The sequence below is a fragment of the Aphis gossypii genome, chromosome 3 (assembly GCF_020184175.1).
Source record: "Aphis gossypii isolate Hap1 chromosome 3, ASM2018417v2, whole genome shotgun sequence".
In the NCBI taxonomy this organism is placed as follows: domain Eukaryota; kingdom Metazoa; phylum Arthropoda; class Insecta; order Hemiptera; family Aphididae; genus Aphis; species Aphis gossypii.
In genome coordinates, this window is record NC_065532.1 from 55,697,186 (window position 1) to 55,716,093 (window position 18,908).

Genomic DNA, 18,908 nt, shown 5'->3' on the forward strand with positions numbered 1-18,908 from the left:
TTTTCAATTAATCTTACTATAAGATTGTTTAGGTTAGTTGCAGTATGTTGATCTTTGGAATGTTTGAGATTTAGTGTAATGTGACGAAGTTTCCATTATTCTCTGACAACATAATGGACTGTTAATGATATGTAATTTTCATTTGAACGAGAAGTCCATCCATCTGTTGTAAATGACAAAGATCTAACACTTTTACATTCAGTAGTAATGATACTTCTAACATGATTGTATGCGCCCAACACTCTGGGCTCCCGAAGGACCACTCGGTAATACCCGAGAATAATGTGCCGTACCCCAACACGACCAATTATAAAGTGAACGCTAATAGGCAACCTAATGTACTTGTACGCCTTATAAAATGCAAGTAGGCAATGTTTGCACTCGACGATAACACGGAGGAACGGGAAGAGAAATATATATATAAGATAAAACAAGGGAAGTAGAATAATACAATTTAGTTAATGGGGCCGAGGGGCCCTGTGGTCGATCCGGTCTGGTGCAATGACTACAGGGGGGGACTATCAATATGGGACAACTTAAAACTACTTATAATTATGGCAGGTGTTGGCGGGCTGGTGACTGGTTGGCTGGTGACTGGTACGACTGGATGACCGGGGTGGCCACTCACACAACCCACAATGGGTGCTGGCGGACTTACGCGGTGACCATCTCGCTGGTGATACCGGGAGGGTGGAACAGCGACACACAGTATTTGGGCGACGCTGGCTATGATGCTTGGGTGAACGAGGTGACGATAGAAAGAAAATATAGATAAGAACTTACGAGATGTGTCGTGATTTGAGATTTTATTTACCCTCACAACGAAGAGGTATAATAATAATAGTAATGATAATAATTTAACTATTGTGCTCAATGCGCTTTACAATTAGGTATCAAAACAAACGAAAATATGATGAGACGATAAACAACGCTGCAATAGCGGGAGAGAGCACACAAAACCACCGTACTTAACACAGTAAAAGTAAAGAAAAAAAACGAAAAGTACGTACGTACTGCACAGTAAAAGTAATAGTAGTAATAATAAAAAGGGCATTGGCCGCAGAAAAAAAATATTAATAATAATAATAAATTGATAGGGAAACATATGATAAGAAGATACAATATACGGCAAAACGGCTGATGAAGAATTGATCACCAAACAATAAAACAAGGAAAATAAAAACCCATAATTAAATTATAATAATAAAACAATTGCAGGAATGAGTGGTGGATGGAGGAGACGGGAGAGATTGCCGGCGTTGTGGTCATTAGCATATCGCGATAGCCCGCCGATTTGGTATATCGCAGTATAACAATAATAAATTAATTCGCACGAATTGTCTTGGCACGAACAATGATTAACAGCTTTTTCAAAAGTGTTTGGAATATGATTCTGAGAAAAATATTGCCTTGATAGAACAGTATACCTTGGTTCAGCTTTTTTCATAAGTCCTAAAAATTCAGGCTCTTGGACAATAGAATAAGCATAGCAACCTCGAATAATAAACCTTGATACACTATCATTAAGTGCCTTTACATTTGAATTTGTTTTTGCCCGTACTTGTGTTAGGTTTATAATATATGGCATTGTCGGTTGTGACATTTAAATTTTTTTAGAAGCATTTTCAGTTTTTATTAAGTCACTCATATCATTAAAATTTTCAAATATTTTTTTTATGTATTTTTAGATAATTTATCATAGATTTTGTTTGACTACATTTCCTTTTTATTTGCACTCCACACTCTAAAAATTTACCTCTTTCAACACCAAACTCATCTTTGTCACCAAATGTGAATAACTTCCAAATTACACCTTTTTGTCGTTAATTTACAATAAGTATAGATGCATTTTCTGTAGACTAATTAAATACTGGATACATATTATTAGTCGATGTTGATGCAACTGATGTATCTAATTCCTTATCAGACATATCAAAAGACACACTTTGAGATGACATAGTAAACTAAAAATATTAAATAACAAATATTCAGTTATTCACAAAAATCGGTATGTCATATTGACATTTCTTAGAATATTACTGACAGAACTGTCGTTTTTATAAATCATTTATGTTGATCCATTTTTAATTATCTTAATATTTATTATTTACATTAAATTTGGTATGTGTACTTCAGTTAAATATTCTTAGACATATTATTTATTTAATATTTTTAATAATTAAAAAATACTAAAAAGTATATTCAAACCCGGGTAGCAATTATTCAGTATGTTTAAGTTCCAGGACTTTTCATTTGTACCAATTTAGTCCTAAGTGACATTTTTGTATAATTATGCCAAGACTGGACCAAACTGCCGATTATTGGTGTTAATTTAGTTTAAAAGTGTTTAAGTGGTTAAAGTGCCAAATTACAAAAAACACGATTTGGGACCACTTTACTTTAACATTTCCAATAGTGTTTAGACGGTCTAATGGTGCCTTGATGGTATATATTTATCTTGATATTGACAGGGCCTTCAATGTGAAATTGTTATTTGGGAACAATATTGTAACGATTTTTTTCTGTCATTGTTTATCTATTTGGGAAATTCCTAATATATATAATAATAATGCGCCTATTATACAATATTAATAATATGCGTGCGTTCGTCGATCGCACATGTGTGTGTGTATGCTACGCAGTACGCACAATACGCGATATTATGCCATTATATCGGTCATTCGATAAAATGAATTGTTAGCTTATTGTGTTAATATGTTAAAACATTTTTGTACTGTTAAAGCGTGGTTGTGCTTGATGGCTCAAGTTTAGACGTCTAGCTACCGTGATTTTTGTAACAAACCTATCAATTTCGAAAGGTAAGAAAATATAATGAATTACCTATATGATAATATATAATAATAATGCGCCTATTATACAATATTAATAATATGCGTGCGTTCGTCGATCGCACATGTGTGTGTGTATGCTACGCAGTACGCACAATACGCGATATTATGCCATTATATCGGTCATTCGATAAAATGAATTGTTAGCTTATTGTGTTAATATGTTAAAACATTTTTGTACTGTTAAAGCGTGGTTGTGCTTGATGGCTCAAGTTTAGACGTCTAGCTACCGTGATTTTTGTAACAAACCTATCAATTTCGAAAGGTAAGAAAATATAATGAATTACCTATATGATAATATATAATAATTAATAGCTATATAGATGTTCACAATTGTGATTTAATACTTAAGTATTATTATAATTATTATAAGTTTATTTATTATTAGTTCTAATATATATATATAATTCATATACCTTGGTGCGGCTAGGTACATATTATTATACAGTTAATTTCTAAAGTGTTTTGCTAAGTATAGGTAATGATAGTTAAAATTAACAATATTATATAAATTATAAATTATTTAAATTAATAAATGTATTGAACACATTTAGTGTAGATATATATACAATATTATTATGTTTAATGTTTGAATTATTGAAAAAAAGTATTTGTACCATCTTCCTATCTCTATGATGTAATTACATCATTTGCATCTACATAGCATTGTATACCTAATTTATTATTTACCTATATGATTATTATTATACATTATTATATATATACAATTTTATTACTATTAACTTTACCCATTATTAAAATCATATTGAATTTATAGTTTATACTGCCTATTTCATAATTTAACTTGCTTTGTTTACACCTACCACTTTATTATTTATTATCATAATTATATAATAATATTATATTTAATAATAAATAGGTTACTAGGAAACACAATTATTATTTAATGTTATAATTATATTTCTTGCAACTTCTAATAATGCTTATTAATTTAAATTTGATTCTACATGAGTTATAAATGGTAAAAACAATTTTCTTGGTTTTTATAGAATATATAATGTCACCCTTAAAAAAAATTTCTTCTAATACTAGTAAAAGTACTAAACTAAGAATAAAAAAAAGCTCAATTTGAAGCAAGTATTTTATTAGAAGAAGCGTTTTCAAAACAAAAATCTAATATTAATAATTCTCAATTAAATAATAGTATACCAATATTTGAAACACTAAATAAAAGTTTTATTTATATTCCTGCAATAGTTCACAAAAATTATATTATCGAAAATAATACTGAACAAAAAATTATTTCAAAAAATAACATAAGTGATGATGATGAAGATCTTTATGATATGATAGAATCAAATTTAAAAGTATCTATCCAAGATTTGATTACTGGTTGAGCACTTAAAAATTGTGTTCCTCATTATATTTTAAACGAATTATTAAGAATATTAAAATCAAATGGCCATCAAGATATTTGTGCAGACTCTCGAACATTATTAAAGATTTATCCCCTTACAGTATCAAGAAATATTCCTGGTGGTCAATATATACATTTTAGCTTAACATCTGAGATTGCCCGTTTACTTATTGACAACAAATTATCAAATAAAATTCCTAATACTTTACAATTAATGGTAGGGATAGATGGTTTGACTACATCCCGTAGTACTCAAAGTGAAATTTGGCCAATTTTAGGGTATTTTTCTAATATACCAGGTAAACAAGTTTTTGTTATTGGAACTTTCCATGGACAATCAAAACCAAAAGATTGTAATGATTTTTTACATGACTTTGTAGAAGAAATAATACCATTAATAAATGATGGAATTGTGTACAATAATAAGCATGTGAAAATTTTATTACATGGCATTATATGTGATGCTTCTGCTAAGTCATTTGTACTGAATACATTAGGTCATACTGGAAAAGTAAGCTGTTCTAAGTGTACCATTGAAGGAATTTGGCTAAGTAAAGCATGTTTCCCATTAATTGATGCCCCACTTCGGACTGATGAAAGTTTTAGAAAAAATGAAGACTTGAGATATCACAATGGACCTACCATTTTAGTTATTATACCTAAATTTCAAATAGTTGAGTCTTGTATTATTGATTACATGCATTTAATTTGTGAAGGAGTAGTACTAAAAATTGTTAATTTATGGATATCCGGTGCTAATAAAAATCCAACAAAATTACCTGATAATTTAATTCAGGTTGTTAACAAAAGACTTAATTGTTTAGCCAAATATATTCCACTTGAATTTCAACGTAAACAAACAGAAAATTCCAGAATGCATCCTTTTTCTCAAGCATCACGTTGGAAAGCAACCGAGTCACGACAATTTTTACTGTATACATCTATAATATACATTTAAGGTGTAGTTTCAGATGACATATATAATCATTTTATAGTATTATGTGTGGCGATGAGGATCTTACTTTCCCCTTTAATGCATAAAACATTTAATGAATATGCAGATCAACTTTTAAGATATTTTGTATCAACATTTCGTACTTTATATGGCATCCAACATATGACATACAATATTCATGGTCTTATTCACCTAGCTAAGGAAGCCTTAAAGTATGATGAGTTAGATCAGTGCTCAGCATTTTCTTTTGAAAGTTTTATGCAACCACTTAAAAAAAGATATTAGATCTCCAGTCAAACCACTGCAACAATTGGCTAGAGTATATATGGAAAGAAGACATTTTTATGATAAAATTGCTTTAACTAAACATGATGTTTCTGATTAAAACACATTTAGTGGTGATATTAAATTATTAAGCAAAGCAATATTTGAAAATGGAGGTCCTTTAACGTCAACAACTAAATATCCACAATATAAAAGAGTAAAAACAACCAATTTTACAATAGGAACAAATAGGCAAGACTGTTGTGTTCAAATGGACAATAAAGATATAGTGATTATTGAATCTATTGTTACTTCCATATTTAATGATTCTGAAGTAGTTATTGTTGGAAGAAAATATAAAACTTTATGTAATATTTTTGATTCACCATGTGAATCTAAATTTTTAGATATGTATTCTGTTTCAAACTTAGAGATGTTAAATTTTTGGCCATTGTCAATGATTGAAAAAAAATGGTTTGCTTTAGATCAAACCTATCCCAGTCTCAAAATACTGATATAGTGATGCCACTTATACATCATAATTGATATTTGTATAAGTTTATTTTGTATATGCTTTTTTTTTTTTTTTTTTTTTAATAGCTTAAAGTAACAACTATTATACCTAGCTCAAATTATATAATTTTAAATACCTAATTATATTTAATTATTAATCATGTAAATGTTGGTAAGTAATTCATAACTTTATAAAATTTATCTTTATATTATACTAGCTGACCCCGTGCACTTCGTTGCCCGTTAAAAATGCAAATTCTATATAATATGATTCGAATTTTGATTCATTTGTTATTTACTATTCGGTTTAACGGTGTTCAAAACTTAGACATTTTCATTGACTGTTTTGATTCTCAAAAATCTTGTGAAAGCACCACTTTAATATGCGAATTTTGTAAAATGCTTTCTTATTACACACTAAATTTGTGATACGATTTTACGAATGTACCGTGTAAATTGTAAGCATCGATCTATCATTGTTCAGGCTCTACGTTTATCAGTCAGTGAGTTACTCAAGTCATACTATTATAGTCATTCTGCTTACCGTTGCCGTGAGACTCTCTTATGATTATGAGAGCAGTATATTATCATGTAGGCAATCCACACGTGGTGGATTGCGGACCCCGCGAGATGTGTATAAGAAGTTTATAATTTCTAACACTTAAGTTTCAAAGTTATGTCATTTTTTTTTTTTACTACAGTGGGTAAAATACAATAATGTGCCATCTCGTGGTTTTTGTATTGTTGCCTGTTGGTAAAACAATAAAACTTAGTATAACTTGTTATGTTAGTCTATTGCTGTGAATTTGAAATTTACTGTGACAACGAATCATCAGTTCCAGAATATTATCGGCGCTCGCCACATATTATTAATAATAAATATTGAAAAAAAAACTATTCTATATTTTAAGTTGGACCATATTAAAAATTGTTACCAAATTTTATCAAAATCCGTTCAGTAGTTTCGGAGTTTATCGCGAACATACATCGTGACACGAAATTTTTATATATATAGATTAAAAATAAGTCTATATGTATTTATCATGATTATAATAATACTTAATTTAAGTCAATTATATTATACTATTTAAATACATAATAACATGCATTCTTAATTTTTATTCTAGCTCTAAATTGTATTACCATGCCTTGGTCAGTAGTCATTTTTATAGGGACCACTGAAAATGCACAACGTGTACCAGCCAGCTGGTTTATTAAAAAAAAATGAAAATAATGAAGGGCATTGTTGGTGGCCTTATAATAAACATGATAATCCACGTGAGTAGTATAAATATGGGGCGTCTGGCTCCATTTTTCAGCGGAGATGAAAAAAGTTTGAGGAGGTATTGTCCCCTTGCAGTGTAAGAAATTCCCGCTGTTGAATGGAGTCAGTCGCCCCACGTTGTTTCAGGGAAACCATGAGGCGTTTGGCTCCATTTTTATAGGGACACAAAAAATGTTTAAAGCGGAATGTCCTTCTTTCAGTATAAAAAATCTCCCTATTACTTTTACTGAAAATAAAACATGATTAGTTATTAGTTAAACGAATCATTTTCGTTTAAATTTCTGAAATAAATAAAATCATTTTTTTTATTATCATTTTGTTTATTTATTTTAAATTAATTAATAGTATTTAACATCAAGTATTTTAAATAAATCAGTTTTTTAATATTATTCACACTAGTTTTCTTACTTCTCTAGTAAAAGGTACATATTCAACAATGCGATCATGAATTAATAAACAATAAGCAGTTACACCTGTAAGAGATTCCGATGCTTCAATTTCCAATTGCACATCTATTGATGATGCTGTAGCCGAATCGTTCTGTTTTGAAGTATCGATAACTACAATTGGTGCGTTCGATAGAAAAGTAGAGGGACTTAATAAGGGGTTTCGTATATTTTTTTCATAGTACGATTCTTGAAACGATGTATACATATCATATAATAAGGTGAAATTATTTTTCGTAAAATCTAAATTCAAATTATCATATGAATAAGCTATTGAGTTAAGAAATACTTTAACGTTTGTTATATTACAGTGATCAAATATACTACAATCTTTTTCTAACGAAATTTTACGTCCCTTTTGTAATCCGATTATAATGAATCGAGGTTTTTCTAATTTTGATGCTGTCTTCAAATTCCACACTACTTTTTTTGTGGTTCCGAGTTCAGGATATTCAAAAGTTTCAAAAGATCTGAACGGGATAAACAAACTTTTTTCTTTTTCAATAAGTTTTAATAATTTTAACCTTTCTTCATCATCAACAGTAATATGTGGAACCTTCCAAACTATTTTATTCAAATCAACTTTTCCAGAATTTGTACTTGCACTGGTTATTACCTTTAGAGCGTTTAAATCGTTATGACATCGAGGTAATATTAGTTCTAATCTAGAATTAACTAATATCTTTTTAAAGTCTTCAAATAGACCTAACCAATATTTCAACGGAATGCATGCACTAAATTCTCCGTTATTATTTGCTGGGTTTGAACTATTTTTAAAAATAAGACATAAATGTCCAAAATTAAATGAATTAAAATCTTGATAATTTGTGTAGTTATATTTAATTTTGTTTCCTTTAAAATAGTTTTGTAGTTCAATCGGTGGAGGTAAATCACCGAAGCTATCAAAATATTCAACCTTATCTTTAATTTTATAAAACGCTACCCAATGACTTCCATTACCGGAAGATACGTCTAAGTTTAATATACCACATTCGATTGCGAGAGGTTTTTTAGGTAAGTTATCACGTGAAAATACTCCGCGGAAATGACTGATATTAAACTTTGTAACGTATTTTATAATATCTCTAGAAGTTAGTGGTCTGTTAGGTAGCGTATTCATCAGTTTTTTTTCCTTGATCCATTATTATTAAATATAATCCATTACCTTTCTTTCTTTTTGAATTTTGTATTGCATTATACACACTGGCACTTCCAGACATTAAACTACCAAGTGCTGATAATCCTGCAAAAATAGGTATTAAGGGAATTGCACCACCTGTCTGACCTGGTGTTAAAATCAACCTTTTACCAACATTTTTTTTTTTTAACGTTTTTTTTTTTCGCTAACATTATACCATTTATTTTTATTTTTGTAGTACGTTTCCGTTTACGTTTACAACCCATTCCTATTTTTCTTTTAGCTTTCATTGCGTTTATTACGGTGTACTCAACGATTTTCTATTTCTAGGTGTATCTTTTGCTTTAAATCTTTCCCAAGTCCGAAGTTCTAACACTTTATGTCTATCTTCTAAATGTTTTCTAGTTGCATGCAAAATATCGTGATCGTAACATGCAGTATCCAACGGGTTTATTCCTTTATCAACACAATCTAGTCACTTTTTTTAATTTTGCACCATGTCAACAATACTAATAGTTTGAAATACGAGCTTCAAACGGATACCTATTTATAAGTGAGTTTACAAATCCTTTACCAGTCTTACCTGATTTACACTAATGAGTTGAACGTATCATTTATAACTGATTATAAAGTAAAAATGCATGAGTATTTATACGAAAAAATGAACTTGATTGAGCAGAAAGATAAATTAGATATTACAAATGTTGATGTTCAGATAGAAAAAAAACCATCAAAACATGGATCATTATTACCTGATACCATACGTGCTATATTATAGTCCGCGCAACGAAAACTGGCCGGTGACTGGCGCGACTCTAGTGGCAATTTTCATTTAGTGGTTATTAAACTATAGGCCGTGGCGCCGCCGTGCGCCTATTGTGTAATCATCACAGCGGCGACGCGTAGCTTGAGAACCCACGGTTAACGGCACGTTCACGGCGGGCGGGTTTCGGGGGTAACCGGCCAGTTTTCGTTGCGCGGACTATAGTTGGTCCTAGTGGTTCAGGAAAAACAAATATAATGTATAATTTAATTACCCATGAAAACGGGTTAAGATTTGAAAATATTTATCTATACTCTAAAACCTCAAATCAAGAAAAATATGTTTTGTTAAAAAAAATAATAGATGATATAAAAGGTGCTAATTTTTTCATTTTTACAAGTGCTGATAAAGTTATAAAACCAAACTTAACTAAAAAAAATTCCATTATAATTTTTGATGACGTTATATGTGGTCCGCAGTCAGTAATCAGAGAATACTTCTCAATTTGTAGACATTCAGGTGCTAGTTCAGTATTTTATTTAGCACAAACATATTCTAAAATACCAAAACAGTTAGTAATAGATAACTCAAATTTTTTAATAATACTAAAACAAGACGATACAAATTTACGACATACATTCAATGATCATTCGTCTACAGATATGGATTTCATTGAATTTCGGAAAATTTCCCATTTATGTTGGAATCATAGTGATTATGGGTTTATGGTTATTGATAAAACTCGGGAAATGAATGAAGGAAGATATAGATGTGGTTTTCATACTTTTATTAAAATAAAATAAATGTAAGTATAAATATAAATATAAAGTATAACTGAAATTATATACATTGTGTTGTCAATAGTCATACGATACAGTTATATTCACATTATTATTTGAAATGATTAGAGAAAAAGTTTTATTGGAAAATTTAATAACCTCAAAAAAAAATATAAAACGAAAAATAATGGAAATGAAACGTGGTATCATAGATTCCGACAACTATTTTCGTGAAGCATTTAAACCAATAATAGAACCATTGAGCAACCAAACAGAAAAGAATACACAACCGGCTGATGAAATAAAACCGGAAACTTCAGACGTTAGTGATGATGATAATGATAACGAATTAAATTCATCATTTTCAAATTTTTTCAATAAACGTCCTATATCAAAACGATATGATAAATCATATGGTATGTATTATGATAAAGCCAGTGATTCATATAAAATAGGAGGCTACTCTGTAACTTTTAGTCATGGTAACTTACAGTTATTTAATAAATACTATCCATGGACTGAAGGACTATGGTCTTTACTATGTGAGAAAGAACCAAAAAATACAACTCTACAAGATATGGAATCTTATTACGACATTTTAAAAACTTCACGAGCTCATTTAAAAGCAGATGGGAAACCTAAAACCTCAAAGTTTCATAAATGGACGAATGTTGTAAAACCTCTATACGATAGAATGAAAAATGAGGAAAAGCAATTAAACGAAGAAATAGATAAAATTAATAACTCAAGAACTCCTCGATTAAGTTTAGCACAAATTACCGATCATTTATCTAGATCTAACACTAAACGTAGTAATATTCATAATAATACAACTATACCAAATGATCCATTTGAATTTCGTCCAACAGCAAACAGTTCTATGACTACAGATCCAAAAATGAAAAAATGTTTAATTTTACTGCAACCCCAAAGGTTAAGAGAGGTTCTGGTTTATATAAAGATGTAATACCTCAAACACAATTAGTTTATTATGACGATCCGAATGAACTAGTAACAAGATTAAATCTTCTAACATCATCACAAAATGTTGGTAATACTGGTGTCAATAATGAAATTATATCAATTTTAGAAGAATTACGCGAGAGAAATATTATAGTATAATGACAATCTTAACCAGTTTAGCTGAGGAGTTACATGGACCAGCGAGAAAAATATTTCCTAGACGAAGCGTAGTGACACGGTTTAAAGATGATCTCTGGCAAGCTGATTTAATAGACATGCAACCACATTCTAGACAAAATAATGGTTTTAAATTCATTTTAATTATTATAGATACATTTACCAAGTATGTGTGGGTAGAAGCACTAAAAAATAAAACAGCAAAGAAGTATACAAAAGGTATAATAAAAATATTAAAAAAAAATCAACCAAAATTATTACAAACAGATAACGGAACAGAATTTTACAATAATGAATTTCAAAGTATAATGAATAAGTATCATATTAGACATTATTCAACATACAGCAGTATAAAGGCTGGTATGGTTGAACGCGTTATAAGAACAATAAAAAATAAAATTTACAAATATTTTACATCAACAGGTTCATGGAATTGGATAAATTCAATTTTTAAATTAGTATATAATTATAATAATACAAAACATTCAACAATAAAATGTTCACCACACGAAGCTCGGATCAACCCGGTTACAATAAAAAAAAAAACATTACAAATTAATACATCAAATAAACTTAAATTTAAAATTAATGACAAAGTAAGAATATCTAAGTATAAACATAATTTCAGTAAAGGTTATACACCAAATTGGTCAACAGAAGTGTTCACTATTTCTAAAATTTTAAATACAGATCCATTAACTTATCAACTAAAAGATAGTTCAAATAATATAATATTAGGCTGTTTTTATACACAAGAATTAAAAAAAACATTTTTTCCCGACACCTTTCTCATTGAACGTATTATAAAAAAAAATAAAAAAAAATTATATGTTAAATGGTTAGGTTTTAACTACAGTCATAATTCGTGGATTGATGTAAACGATACTTTAAAATAGTAAATAAACGAAATGTATCAATCAATATTTATTATTTTAATTGTATAAACCATTTTATTATCACAATGTTTGGATCTATTTCATTTTTATGTTAATTTATTTTTTAATTGATTACCGAATGTTATAATTAAATTAAATCCGTTAATTTTTTTTACTACCATATCCCTACTAATCTGGCAATCGATGTAAAACTTTGTCTAAAATAAAATAGAGTTCACTCAGATTTTCAATATCGATTTCTAATTTGGAATTATAGGTTTTGAACGAATATTCTAGGTTTGTTCATTCTGAAAAATTAAATGTTATACTGTTTAGCTAATTGTTTAAACATGCATTTTAGTAATAAAAATAAAAATAATGAATAAATAACGTTTTTTGTTTTTTTTTAAATTGTATTTATCCTATATTTTATTTTATTAATATTATTATTTTTATTGAATACTATATCAATTTTACATAATTAAAAAAAATAAAATAAACTATTTTTTTAAACGATAGTGACCATATGCAATAGTATTAATACCATCACGCATAATAATCCTTTTATCGTCATTCGCACTAAGAGCAATTCTATCTATAGATTTAGAATAAACAAAATGGTGTTTTGATTGTATAAAATTCATATATTTATATAATTGTTGACTAGCTGAATTATTGATATATGCATTTAATATATTTAAATATTCGTCAAACTTCATGTGATTATTAATAACATATTTTTTAACACCCTTAGCTCTTTTTACTTCATCTTTATTTGTTTTACATGCATAGAGTTTAGGACGTAAATTAATAAATTCTAATAAGATTTCAGATTTGAATTCGTCTTTAAAATAACCTGGATGATTTTTTCTACGATCACTAGAACAATAGTGATTTTTCGGATAATTTGAAGTATCAAAGTAAGAAAATAATTTTCGTTTTATGTCATCGAAAAAGTTAGAAGTTCTTATTTCGTAAACTAACGAATCAGTATCTGAATACAAAATGTTAATTTTATTTCTATACATATTTTTCATTACATTATAATGAAAATCATACATTATCGACTTTGAAATATCCAATATTGCAAATCCTACATAAATAGGCTTATCAAATTTAATTTTTTCCTTATTCATATGAATAGCCATTAAATTTTTTGTGTATATAGTTCGATCTTTAAATGTTGCTTTCGACATTAATCGATGTGCTTTTTTTTCGTTAGATACTAGAAACATTGACATACGTTTTCTTACATTTTCCATACATTTTCCATAGACACTATTCACTAACAGTTTCCAGAATTGTCGTTCAAACTCATTCCTTGACTTAACCCTCATATTTGTACATAAATTTATATATGGTGCCATCCAACGAGATTGTGAAAAACGCAGAATCCTATGCCCTTTTTTCACTTTTAATCCATTAACGATGGCCTGTTTCAAATTTCTATAGTGAACTACATAATTAAATTTCGATTCTAGTGTTGTTAATAGTTTTTTTACTTTTGAATTGGGAGGACATTTATTCTCAGGTAAAAATGGGAAATCATTATGATTGTCATGTAATTGTTTTGGATAAATAACATCTACTTCTAAAATATAACCATATTCAGCATCATCTTCAATTTGTGTTATATCTATTGTCAAATCGTTAAACCATTCAAAATTTTTATGAGGTTAAAGCAGATAGCATTGATTTTCCATATAGATTTACACAGTCCAAGTAAGCTAACCACGTTACAGGTTTGTTTGAATCATAATTAATATTTTGAATATTAGGAATATTAGCTTTTACATGTCTTTTAACTGAATGACAAATTCCACCACGTAATCCGTTCTCCAGAAAAATTTGAATATCATACTCTTTAAGCCGTTCTAATTTAACATTAGTATGTTTTAACATACAATCGAATGCAAATCCTGGAGCGGTCATAAAATGTGAAGCATCGAGCTTAAGTGTTTGTAAACAAAGATCTCTAAAATTTTCAAAAACATCAGAAAGTAAACATACATCTGTTGCTAAGTATAAGTCACTATATTCTCCTAATGTTTTTATATTAAATTTTTTCCAAACCTTATGAGCATGCGCATAATCTTCATCACTAATATCTTCATCTTTTAATGAATTATAAAAAAACTGTTTTGGTGGTAAACAAGTTTCATTTAATTTATTAGGATGGTCAATATATTCATAAGGAAACACACCTTTTCGTGTAACTAAATTTAATGTCGACAAAGAAAATATTTTTAATGTTTCTCTAAATCTAGTTTTGTCTTCAGATAAATTATCAGCTAGTGAACTAAGAGACTCTGACATAAAACGAAATGTATCAATAAATTTTATATTGAATTTATCTTGAATAGTTTTACTAAATGATATATATTTTTCTGATGAATTAGGTATTACATGAATATCATTTTCATTACAACCAAGTTCACGAACAATAAAATGACTGTCATAGACTAAGTTATGAAAGTATATTGGAATAAATGAAACATTAGTTAATTCAAAATACAATTTAAACAAACAGCTGATCTAAAACATCCTGTAAAATGATTATGATCTCTTACTTTAAATAAATTATCGTTTTTAAATGATTTGAAGCAGCATTCACATAATCTAGCATTTTGAAATTTATGCTCTTCATCAACAGTTAATTTGTCCATGGGTATATTTATCTTATAAAGATTACACACTTTTGAACCTATATCTATCATTGTCTTTATGAAATGTTTTGCTGCATTACGATTTCTATAAACATGAAGTTTTGTTGGAATTTTATATTTTTTTTTAAATATTTAGGTATAATGTCATAATCTATTTTTACGTAAAATGCATAACTCATAGGTTTGTTATGATGAGTTATCAATGTCTTAGTTTTAATGTCTTGGTTGTTTATTATAGGTTTTAAATAACATTCAAAATCAGAATAAATTACTATAGGTATTCGTTGAGATCTTTTAAATTTTTAAAATAAATAGTATCGTCATCACCGTTATCAAACATTACAGGTCTTCCAAGTTTATGTTTACCACAAATTTTTTTATGTTTTTTTAACCCATTAATACCCCATAGTTTGAATTTACAAGGAATATTACTAAAAACTGTAAAACATCTTTTACATATAATTAATTTAGATTTATGTTTCGTCTTTTGATTACGAATAAGTCTACAAAAATCATTAATAAAACAATAATGTGACGTTATACCATTATTAATTAAAAGCAGATCGAAATGGTTTTTACTTTCCACATTATTCATATATAATGGGAAAACAACATTTTTATTATCTAAACTAAAAACATTAACTGATACATTATTTAAACGTTCAAATGATTTAATTTGATTAACTGGTGTCGGAAAATCGATACAATGAAAATTTAATCTACTTTTTTTTTCAAGTATTTTAAAATATTGATTACTAAATTTAGTTTTATCTGAACGAGTATTATTTTTGTTAAAATTGCATATTGAAACATTTGTTATCATTATTTTTTACATTTATAACAGCTTTCTTATTCCTTATACATTCTGGTGAAATTACATAAGAAGATCCGGTTAAAGGTTTTTACAATATTGATTTCTTTGTAATGCATCAATTGAATATAAACTCCAACCACTTCCTTTAGTTACAAAATTACTTTCCTCTTTGTTAATTTTATCAAACATTTTTTTTAATAAATTTTCGAAATTTGAATTTGTATATGCCAACACATTCACTGTTTTAAATGAAATATCTCGGTATTCCTGTGTTAACACATGTACATAAACACAGTCGAGATATAAGTTAAATTTAATACTAGTTTGTTGTGTCATTTTTTTAATTTACAAACAATCATTTCAAAACCGTAGTCAAAAAATTGATTAAAGTCTATGAATTATAATCGTTTTTTAAAACAAACGTTTTTGAACATTTTTTAAACCGATTTAATTGAATAAGTCCGCTTCCAATTACGTTCATACGTGTTCTTTTTGATATTACATTTCGTTGTATTTTACTGTAATTAAAAATAAATACATAATAATAATAATAATAATAATAATAATTTTACCATTAAATAACAATAAATAAATTATTATTACTAAATAAAAAAAAACGTATTAACCATTTATGCTTATTAAGTCATTATTTATTATTATTACAATCAATAGCGTTGACCATTGAACGATCGAGGTTAATTTTTAAAATATTACTGTGTTAGGTACTAATTACGATCTATTGTTATTAAAGATAAGTCAATATAATTTTATTATTTTATTTAATATGAACTGATAATATTGTTTTTTTATACATAAATAATTAACTTAGTAGGCTATAACTTTAAGCTGATCTGGTTTTTTTTCAAAATTTTTTTAGTATCAAATCTCTGGTTTATATATATATATATATTATATTCATTAATCTTATTCATCCATCAAGTGATATTATGAAAGGTCGTTCTCAATGTCGTTTAATTTTAGATTTAATGTAAGTCTGCGATATAGCTGTAGAAATTAAGTATTAAATCGACATGTTAATATTTTGTTAAAATGAAAATCGATTGTAATTATTTTTAACGGATGAGGTTAATTTTTCAATATTAGTATAATGTAAGAACTTATATTATTTTATTATTTTACTTAATACAAACTGATAATTGTTTTTATACATAAATAGTTGAAAATACATTTCGTTAATTTTACATCACTAACTGCATCGTGTATATAAGTTATATCATGGTTTTGATTACAAATTGAATCATGAGTTTCCTTCAACGATAAAAATCTACCATTTTTTATTATATAACCTAATTTATGGTTTAATATAATTTCATTACTTTTAAAATTAATTATTTTAAATAAAATACTCTATTATTATCAGTATCGTATGCAGTCATATTCAACATTATATTTGTATTAAAACCTAATCTTTGTAAAATATTTTTATCTGAATTACCATTCCATAGTAAAATAATTGCATTTTGGTTATTAAAATCAAGATAGTTTTTTAAAAAGCTTGTAGTTAGGTTCGACGTTTTTGATTTCATAGCTAAATGTAATTCGTTTAATATAACTTGAAGCTGATCTGGTTTCTTTTCAAAAATTTTTAGTAGCAAAGCTCTAGTTTTTATATATGAATAATTATTCATTAATCTTATTCTTCCATCAGGTGATATTATTAAAGGTCGACCTCGTAGACGAATAATTTCAGATTTTACGTGAGTCTGTGATATAGCTGCAGAAATAAGTATTAAATCTGTACGTTGATAGTTGCTGAATTCAAAATCAATTATAATTATTTTATTTTTTGGTTTTTGCCTGTAATTAAAAACAACATCAATTAATAGTATCATAGTATTATTTTAATCTATGTTACTAAAATATATTTTAATAAAAATAAAATACTGATTTCATAATTTTTTATTTTATAAAATTTAGATTATTGAATGTACTTTATATATTTTTTTTATTTATGCGTAATATGAATTTATTTGATATTAAATATTTCATTATTCATCTGATTTTTATTTCACTGAAATTTTGAAAAATATTAAAACATATTTTTTTTATAATCAATAATATAATATTTTATAGTCACATAACTTATTATTTTTTAAAAAAATATATAAAAAAATAAAAACAATCATATCTTTTATATTATTCACTAAGACTAGCAGATTCACCATGCAGCTTAATTAATCTATAATGATATAAAAAATATTCAAATAAAATAATAATTTTCAATTTTGATTTTATATCATATATTTTTTAATCTGATCGTGTTTTACTATGCCATACTTTAATAAGTCATATTTATTAACTTTTATTATATAATATATATATATATATATAATATATATTAAATATTGAATTTGAATTCAACCATTTTATTTTTTTATATTTTATTCATTTTATTTATATTTCATATAATACGTATGTTTTCATTTTATTTTAAATATTTCATAATTAATTTTGATTTTTATTTCACTGAAATTTTGTAAATTATTAAAACATATTTATTTATAATCAATAATATAAATATTTTATAGACACATAACTTATTATTTTTAAAAAAATATATAAATAATATGATCATATCTTTTATATTTGTTCACTAAGACTAACCGATTCACTAGCAGCTTAATTAATCTATAATGATATAAACAATATTCAAATAAAATAATAATTTTTAACTTTGATTTTATATCATATATTTTTTAATCTGATCGTGTTTTTACAACTTTTATTATATATATAAAATATGAATTTGAATTCAACCAATTTTATTTTTTTATATTTTATTCATTTTATTTATATTTTCATATTATACGTATGTATTAATTTATATTTAAAATATTTCATTATTCATCTGATTTTTATTTCACTGACATTTTGTAAATTATTAAAACATATTTATTTATAATTAATTATATTTGTATTTTATCTTACTTATTGTTTTGCTGCATAGTTTGATGAATACCTCGGTCCATGTTGTTGCGTTGAATAAGTAGGTTTTAGTTTATCAATTAAAAATGAATTAAGA

The 18,908-nt window shown here is 26.9% G+C and overlaps 1 long non-coding RNA gene and 1 pseudogene across 2 annotated transcripts; one reads left to right on the forward strand and one right to left on the reverse strand.

The window, feature by feature from the left end:
* The first annotated feature begins 10,780 nt into the window (after positions 1 to 10,780).
* LOC126550615 (uncharacterized) lies at positions 10,781 to 12,314 on the forward strand. Of its 2 annotated transcripts, none has more exons than XR_007604689.1 (3): positions 10,781 to 11,381; positions 11,461 to 11,870; positions 11,934 to 12,314. It is a non-coding gene; the product is annotated as an uncharacterized LOC126550615 (long non-coding RNA). The 2 variants fall into 2 exon arrangements; XR_007604690.1 differs by having other exon boundaries at positions 10,781 to 11,179; positions 11,240 to 11,381; positions 11,461 to 12,314.
* A 1,739-nt stretch (positions 12,315 to 14,053) lies between these two features.
* LOC126551136 (uncharacterized) lies at positions 14,054 to 18,855 on the reverse strand (annotated as a pseudogene).
* Positions 18,856 to 18,908: the final 53 nt, after the last annotated feature.